This window comes from Euprymna scolopes, chromosome 38 (genome assembly GCF_053919585.1).
Source record: "Euprymna scolopes isolate OS-2025 chromosome 38, ASM5391958v1, whole genome shotgun sequence".
Taxonomy (NCBI): Eukaryota; Metazoa; Mollusca; class Cephalopoda; order Sepiida; family Sepiolidae; genus Euprymna; species Euprymna scolopes.
This window is the reverse complement of record NC_136519.1, coordinates 23,941,377-23,948,876: the sequence shown is the minus strand read 5'-3', so window position 1 is coordinate 23,948,876 and position 7,500 is coordinate 23,941,377. Positions and strand designations below refer to the sequence as shown.

Genomic DNA, 7,500 nt, shown 5'->3' with positions numbered 1-7,500 from the left:
GGAAAATCTTTTTAATCCATTTTCAACCAGAAATTTGGCTGTCAAGGGCTCAAAGTTCAACGATTTGACCTTTGAAAACTCTACCAAACTCCTCCAGCAATTTTGGGTCTATACACTTGAAATTTTAGATGTAGGTTATTTGGACATGGATGAAACTTTTTAATTTAATTTGAGCCTAAAACAATAAATGTTAAGGGGTTGAAATTGGGGTCAAAGTTTAAAAAAATTTTGACATCTGCAGTCTCTACCAAATTACTCAGCCAATTTTTGGTTTAAACATTTGAAATTTTACATAAAGTGTATTCAAAAATAGGGCAAGATTTTTAATCTGTTTTTGGCCAAAAATTTGGCTTCCAAGAGGTCAAAGTTCAAAAGATTTGACCTTTGCGGTCTCTAGCAAACTATTCAGACAATTTTGAGTTTAAACATTTGAAATTTTACATGAATGGTATTCAGACATGCAACAAGCTTTTTAATCAGTTTTGGGGCAAAAATGTGGCTGCCAAGAGGTCAAAGTTGAAAGAGTTGATCTTTGCAAACTCTACCAAACTCCTCCACCAATTTTGGGTCTAAACACTTGAAATTTTAGATGTAGATTACCTGGACATGAGTCAAACTTTTTTAATATATATATATATATGCACATAAAGTTATGAACAGTACATAGCCAGGCTGAACTGCTAGTATATAGATACGAGTATTTGTAATCTTTCGTTTTACAACAACGGAAAATCAAATGAATCTCTCCATCTGATTAGATTTGAAACCTGAAATTTTAACTCGTAATTCAAACGGATTGTAAATTTAGCTAATTCTTACACCTATCTAAATCATATATATATCAGTATTCTATACAAGTGTACACTCGCCATCAAAAATGGCAATGTTTTTACATACTAATAGGTAATGATTATCAAGATTTGAAACATTAAAAGGATAAGAGTTAATGAGACAGGAAGTATCCAACTAAGAGTCTCTAATCTAATAGGTTCCGCACTATCAACCAAGTTCCAACCCCTGTCCCATCGCCACAATGTTGTATCCCTATGCTTGTTTTACAAGTACTTTAATGGAATGTGTTCTGATAAACTCTTTGCACCCCTTCGATGTACATACCCCCGACAAATGTTTAATTCACAAAGCAGCGAAATCCTACTCCTTTGCTGTAGAGCGCCTCCTTACTCTAATAGTTTCTTCCCTATGAAAAATGCTAGACTTTGGAATTCCCTGTTTTCTGCTTCCCTGACTGTATTAACATTGAAGAAGTTTAAATGTAATGTGATTAGACATCTCGCTGCTCATCTCCTTATGTAGTCCCCTATAAATATGGTCCCAAATAATATCCCCTTACGTCCAACTGGAAATATGTCTTGTTTGTAGTGGACAAGCGTAAAAAGAATATATAAAAAATAAATAAATAAAAGTTGTTGATGAGGATTTGAAATGATTGGTTAAATGACCCGAGCTGCTCAACAAGAATTTGTTAAATTTGAATCTTAAAACAACGACCATGTTGTATTCGGCTGGGAAGCAACCTTGGGATATTGTATTCCACAGATGGGATGGTCTTGGAATGAAACTTTGTTCATGATAGTTTTAAGTGCACAGAGAAAGAAAAATAATTCTTTGAAGTGACTGCTGAGACGTTGCTGCAAAAGTTTTACAGGGGGGGGGGGGCAAACTAGAGATTGGAGCTCAGTCCAGCACCAACTGTTTCTGTATTTCCATGTTTATATATTATATAGATACATGTCGCAGATCTTTTAATTAGGAAAAAGGAAAGAAGACTATGCTTTGCTAGTGTTTGCACTCACTATTTATCTAAATACATTACAAAAACTCTGTGAACCGTTAAGGCATCCTTGCTTGCATCTTATATATGCATAAATACATACATACATATATACATATATATATATATATATATATATATATATATATATATATATATATATATATATCTGAAATAGTGTTTCATGGTAAACAGCTGATGATCCCTTAAATTACCATTAGTACTATAGTGAATTCGAGAGAGCAAGTTGATGCAGTGATTTCAGGTTATTAAATGATTTACTGACTAAATAGTTTTCTAACGAATGATAAAAAATAAAAATTAAATAGTTTTTTTGTATATAGTTTTAAAGGTTAAAAACTTCCATGATTATATAGATATATGCAATTATATATACGTTTATATATGTATGTATATATATATATATATGTAATTATATATACATGTTTATACATGTATATATGTATATGCAATTATATATACATGTTTATATATGTATGTATATATGTATATGCAATTATATATACATGTTTATATATGTATATATAATTATATATACATGTTTATACATGTGTGTATATATATGTATATGTAATTATATATACATGTTTATACATGTATGTATATATATGTATATGTAATTATATATACATGTTTATATATGTATGTATATATATATGTATATGTAATTATATATACATGTCTATATATATGTATATGTAATTATATATACATGTCTATATATATATATGTATATGTAATTATATATACATTTTTATATATGTATGTATATATATGTATATGTAATTATATATACATGTTTATATATGTATGTATATATATATATGTATATGTAATTATACATACATGTTTATATATGTATGAATATATATATATATGCAATTATATATACATGTTTATATATGTATGTATATATATGTATATGCAATTATATATACATGTTTATATATATATGTATATGCAATTATATATACATGTTTATATATGTATGCGTATATATATATGTAATTATATATACATGTATATATATGTATGCATATATATATATGTATATATAATTATATATACACATATATATGTATGTGTATATATGTATATGTAAATATATATACATGTATATATATATATATATATATATGTATGTATATATATGTATATGTAAATATATATACATGTGTATATATATATGTATGTATATATATGTATATGTAAATATATATACATGTATATATATATATATATATATATATATATATATATATATATATATATATATATATATATATATATATATATGTATCGTCGGCTCCCAGCATGCTCCTTGTGATCCAAACTTCATTTTTATGTTGTTGTTTTATTATGGCATAGTTCAAAATATGCCAGTGTCTTGATTTGGGTTATTTCCAGGTGGTCTTCTGGCGGGTTGGTAATCTAAATTGGGTGTTCGTGATGAACAGTTCCTGTTCAGCACAGAGGCCTACGAGGAGGAGGCCATTGTCATTACAGTTTCCCACTCCTTGTCTGCTTATGATGTTACGCCAGAGCTCCTGGTCTCTTCCCACTCTGGCGTTGAAATCTCCAAGGAGGAGGTGTTTGTCCCCTACTAGTATCTGGCTAATGGTAATGTCAAGCTGTTGATAGAAGGCTCCTTTGATGTAGTCTTCTACGTCCAGTATAAAGGTATATACTGACACTAGTATGATGAACTGGTTGCTTGGGAGTGGTAGTCTTAGTCTCATTATCCTTTCATTTATGGCATTTGGTCTCAGGTTGGTGTCTTTTACTAGTTGGGTCTTAATGGCCTGGGAGCAGCATTATCTTTACCCTTCCAGAAGAAGGTGTATCCTGATACACATTAAGATATCTAACCTTCACCAGATAATCTTGTCTCGCTGAGAGATGCCACGTCGATGTTGAACCTTACTAGTTCTCTTGAGACTAGAGCTGTTCTTCTCTCTGGGCAATCAGTGTCTCTTGCATCCATGAGGGTGCACACATTCCAAGCGCCTACTTTGAGGTGCAATTTACATATATTATTATTTGTTTTGCAGCTGCACTTACGATGCATCACTGGGCGCAACAACCCAATTACTGAGAGGTGTGACCACCGATTTTTAGCTCACCTTTTATAGGATCCTCCCCAGTTGGGGTAAGCAGCGGTGCTCCTAAAAAGGCCTGCTCAGTTGCAGGTGTAGGACCGAGTTCCTGTGTGGTCACAGGTCACAGGAGAAGCGGCCATCACACAAGTTACACCAAGTCTAGTCTCACCACCCAAATTCCATCACCACTGATCTTTCGTATGAGGAAGGAGAAAGGGAAAGGAAAGGAAAAAATAGTAGCGGTAGCAGTATTTGGACTGAAAAAGCCGTTGGTGTGACTTTGTTTAAGATAGACAACACTTTGCCAAAGTGAAGCCCACACTATGGCCCTATGTTTACTTTCTGTGGCATCCATGTGTGGCGTGCAGGATTCTAGTGCGAAGTTGCATCTGTCTATTGATGATCTTGAAACAAGACTCACCTTACTGACTGGCATGGTTTTGTATCGGAGTGTCCTTCCTCTAGCCTTTGCCTAAAGAGGCAAAACTTTACAAGACAGCAGGAATATGGAATATGATTATACCGTCAACCGCTCGGTCACTTGCATGCATTCTGTAAAGCAATGGTGGGGGGGGGAGTACCACGATAAGGTAGCATGCAAGCAGTTAGGAGGCAGAGGGTGTAGATTATATAGGCCTAGGACTAGCTTAACCATCTATTATGCATGCACTCCAATCACCCCACACACGATTGTTGTACAGACCACCGGCTCTTAATAACAAATCTTAAATTAACAATAAAAAAGTCTAGAGGTTTGACATAAGAGGTATTGAGACTTGGGAAAATCTTTTTAATCAGGTTTCGGACAGAAATTTGGCTGTCGAGGGGTCAAAGTTAAACGATTTGATCTTTGAAAACTCCTCTGCCAATTTTGGGTTTAAACACTTGACTTTTTCAATGTAGGTTACTTTGACATGGATCAAACGTTTTAATTTGATTTGAGCCCCCCCCCCTAATAAATGTTAAGGGTAATTTGATTTGACCCAAAACAATAAGTGTTAAGGGGTCATAATTGGGGTCAAAGTTTTAAAAAAATTTACCTCTGCGGTCTCTACAAAATTACTCAGTCAATTTTTAGTCTAAACATTTGAAATTTTACATAAAGTCTATTCAGACATAGGGCAAGATTTCTAATCAATTTTTTGTTGAAAATTTGGCTTCCAAGGGGTCAAACTTCAAAAGATTTTACCTTTACCGTCTCTAGCAAACTATTCAGCCAATTTTTGGGCTAAACATTTGAAATTTTACATAAAGAATATTCAGACAGGCACCAAGCTTTTTAATCGGTTTTGGGGCGAAAATTTGGCTGGCAAGAGTTGACATTTGCAGACTCTACCAAACTCCTTTGCCAATTTTGGGTCCAAACATTTCAAATTTTAGATGTAGGTTACTTGGACATGGGTCAAACATTTTAATTCAATTTGAACCTAAAACAATGAATGCTAAGCGGTCAAAATTGGGGTCAAAGTTAAAAAGAATTTGACGTCTGCAGTTTCTAACAACTTTTCTCTATGGTACTTAAGGAAGCCTATTATATAGAAACGCATTACCGTACATATTCACACTTTTTAATATATACATATGCACATAAAGTTATGAACATTACATAGAGCCTGAGCAAAGCCGGGTGAACTGCTAGTATATATATATATATATATATATATATATATATATATATATATATATATATATTGGGTAAGGCAGTATGTTTTCATTCAGACAAGTATTGTTAAATAGCACGGAGTGTTTTTGATTACTGTGCTTTTTGTTTTTTATATAATTTTTATTTTTTTCGAAATGTCGTTCTTATTTCTGGATTGAATCTGTACAAGAAAGTTCTATCGTCAATTTGTTTTTTCTTTTGGCTGTTTCGTGCAAGTATTTTCGATTGATGCAGCTCAATTGAAAGTACTTGCAAAAAACATTGATGAAATTCAGTGAAAGTTTAAATATCAATAAAATAATCGTTTTTTTTATAATGAGAAAATTTATGAATATTTAAAATCTTAAAAAGTGCACAAAACACCAATTACATTTTTATTAGTGTATAAGGCACATCTGATTGAGTGTAAATAAAATATATTTTTTTAATTCTAGTATCTTCCTTTTTATAGTTTAATGTTAATAGTTTTCGGTAAAATAATTTTCCGGTTAAACATTTTGTTGAATATTTTTCTGTTGAGGCTGAAATGTTTTTCCAAGAAATGTATCTATCTATCTTCTTTTATCTATCTATACTCCCATAAATTCGTTTTTCAAGCGTGTGTATTGATATTCATATTAAAACCCCTTTCTCTATTTATTTAAAAAGAAAATACAATTTTGTTATGTATAGAGGCGTGGAATTGCATTCACCAGCAGAAGATCTAGCTAATTTGCATATTCTTTTGAACATTCATTTTAATTAATTCGCTATTAGTTTCTTTGGTTTTATTATGAGATTATCATCTTTAGTTAACTATTATGTGTAATTATATTCATGCAGATATTCTACATGATTTATACTTGCATAATATTTGCGTAAAAAGTTTGTAGTAAACACAAAATTGTTTCCATATATATTTATGTATACGTATATATTTTTGTTTAACAAATTTTACCTACCAAACTCCTCCTAAAGTTTTTGGTCTACAGACATGAAATTTCATATATAAGGTATTTGAATACATGCGAAACTTTATATTTGGGTTTTAGCCCGGAAAAATCGCTGCAAAAGTGCGAAATTAAAAAAAAAATGAAATTTGCCAGGTGAAGGTCGAACGCCGCCATTACGAACGCATAACATAGTAGCTATTAGTTCATGTTTTAATTTTTAGCCTTGCAGTAAATATGTCTTCATGGCCTAGTTATTGGCAGCAGAGGCAAAAATAAGTCGTTAGCTGAAGGTTTTGGTTTTGATTCTCGGTGGTGGCGCACGAGTTTTATTTTTTTTTTTTTCAACTTTTTATATCATTACTATATATTGCATCCAATATAATCTATAATATAAATCTCACCTGTTTGTTTAAATGTATGTATACATATGTATGTATGTTTGTTTGCCTAAAACTTTCAACAGGCGACGGATTTTTACGAGATCGGTATCGTTGTGAAGTCGACTCTTCGGACGACAAATACGGAACAATTGGCTAAAAACACTTCACCCTCAACTGGGCGCTTTTTTGTCAATGTTTTCGAAAGCCATCCTCTCTTTTCGATTGACTAGCCTTAATTTAAACCTACGTCACTTCCGGTTTGGCGATGGGCGAAACAGTAAAGACGTCACTTTTTTTTTCATGTTCTTTTCCTCCTTCATGGTACAGGTTCAAGCTTGCCTGCCTACAACCACTTCTTTTTTTTTGCTCAACACACAGATCCAAACACCCTGGCAACGCCGGGCACCCAGGCTAGTATATCTATAAAAGTGAAAGTGTCTGTCTGCCTATCTATGCGTCAGTGTACATTTCCCTATGCAATAACTCTGTCAATTTTCAGTCTACAGACTCGAAATTTGATACACAGGGTACTGAGATTTTGGAAAATCTTTGTGATCGGTTTTCGGCCAGAAATTTGGCTGTTAAGGGCTCAAAGTTCAACGATTTGACCTTT

At 32.5% G+C, this 7,500-nt stretch overlaps 1 protein-coding gene across 3 annotated transcripts in view; it reads left to right on the top strand.

Moving 5' to 3' along the window:
- LOC145263095 (dynein light chain Tctex-type protein 2B-like) overlaps positions 1-7,500 on the top strand; it is a 254,270-nt gene that overhangs the window by 220,709 nt on the left and 26,061 nt on the right. The window lies entirely within an intron of this gene.